Raw genomic sequence first — 1,891 nt, 5'->3', positions numbered from 1 at the left:
TGGGTCCATATTAACTCTCCTGAAACAAGCATTCATATGGAAATGGTCTAACATAAGGAAATTGAGAATCAATACTGAGTAATTTGTCTGTTATTAATTTTATTACATTAGCAGCAGCACATTCATTTCAATTATTGATCTAGCCAGCATATTTAGAGTGGGCAAAGCTTCTTGTATTGACAACCAGCCAAATGGAGTTGGGGAGACAGAGAAAGGGGAATATTCTGTACATACCCTGGCTCCTTCAGGCTTCGAACAGGAGAATTTCATTCTTTGCAACCATCAGGAGCTCCATCGTCATTTTGGACTCAAGCTCTCAGCAGAGTTTCCCCACAGAGTGAGCAGCAACTTTTATCCCTGTGATTCCTGTGTTCAAAATATTCATAAGGAGGACATTATGGTGTCCAGGCTGTAAATGCTGATGTGCTTATTCATGTCCAACTTTTTTGCAACCCCATGGACTGTAGCCCACCACACTCCTCTGTCCATGGAATTCTCCAAGCAAGAGTACTGGAGTGGGAGTGGGTTGCCATTCCCTTCTCCAGGGGATCTTCCTGACCCAGGGATCAAACTCAGGTCTCCTGCACTGTAGGCGGATTATTTATTGTCTGAGCCAACAGGGAAGCATTCTTCTGTTGATGCACATTTAAAAAAACAGAATGTTTCACAAATCTGCCTGTCACCCTTGTCCAGGGGCCATGTTAATCTTCTCTGTATCGTTCCAATTTTAGTATATGTGATGCCCAAGCAAGCACACCATAAAGTCTTAAGAATCAAAAAAGTCTTTCTTGAACTAGAATCAGTTCAGTTCAGTCTCTCAGTCGTGTCTGACTCTTTGCGACCCTATGAATCGCAGCACGCCAGGCCTCCCTGTCCATCACCAACTCCCAGAGTTCACTCAAACTCACGTCCATTGAGTCGGTGATGCCATCCAGCCATCTCATCCTCTGTCGTCCCCTTTTTCTCCTGCCCCCAATCCCTCCCAGCATCAGAGTCTTTTCCAACGAGTCAACTCTTCATATGAGGTGGCCAAAGTATAGTTATTACTTAAAAATATGTAAGTGCACAATTTAGATATTAAACAAAAATATGCATAAATGAAATATCCACAAATATGAATGTACAGCCACAAATCCATCTTCATACACAGCTTTCTCTGAAGAAAGACCCAGCTTAGACAGTGCATTTTCCCCGCTTCTTTCTAGAGCACACACTTTTTGGAGTCTGGGTTTCCAATAACTGATTTCACTCCCTAACAATTTTCTACATGCAAGCTGAAGTAGTATTATGTACCAAAGTTTAATACAAAATAGTTTAAAAGTTGATAGTTTTAATGAAATTCTTTTCAAGTGATAACCTGGAGGGTGATCAGGAAGTCAGTCTGGCACCACCATCACTGGACCCTCTTTGACCTTGCTCCAAGGAAACCAAAAGAACAAGCTGTGATGGGTAATTTCTTTTGGAACCAAGGGATGGAGTCATCATGCAAAGATAAATCAAGAGAAGAGTCTTTTACAGTAATGTGATTAGTAGTTCCAGGGTCAGAGGCAGAGTGCCGAGAAGAGAAGCTGATGACGTAAGCTCATAAACTTGACATCCTAGCCAAGTCTGTTACTAACGTAGCTCAAAGGTCATCATTTTTATTATACCAGCAACCAACCAGCTGGGTCAAAAGGGGGGAAAACAAACACATTCAGTCTCAAAGTACCTCTTTGGTTTCCTAGCAATTGAATAACCACATCTCTGGTGAGCTGCTAATGACATCCTCTTCTCTTAACATCTAATCAAAATTCACAGCCAGAAGCAACATGGAGTGAGTAGCCCAGTCAAGACATTAATTACTCTGGTGATAAAACTGTCTTAACAGTGGGCTTCAAGCAGACATAATTTC

General features: G+C 41.8%; 1 non-coding gene across 1 annotated transcript; it reads right to left on the bottom strand.

Annotated features, from left to right (window-relative positions):
- Nucleotides 1-648: 648 nt before the first annotated feature.
- On the bottom strand, nt 649-755 carry LOC120852387. Its single transcript, XR_005718560.1, has one exon. It is a non-coding gene; the product is annotated as a U6 spliceosomal RNA (small nuclear RNA).
- Between the last annotated feature and the right edge of the window lie 1,136 nt (nt 756-1,891).

This window comes from Oryx dammah, unplaced genomic scaffold, assembly GCF_014754425.2.
Source record: "Oryx dammah isolate SB20612 unplaced genomic scaffold, SCBI_Odam_1.1 HiC_scaffold_25, whole genome shotgun sequence".
Classification (NCBI taxonomy): Eukaryota; Metazoa; Chordata; class Mammalia; order Artiodactyla; family Bovidae; genus Oryx; species Oryx dammah.
The sequence above is the reverse complement of the archived record's forward strand: the minus strand, read 5'-3'. Positions and strand labels throughout refer to the sequence as shown.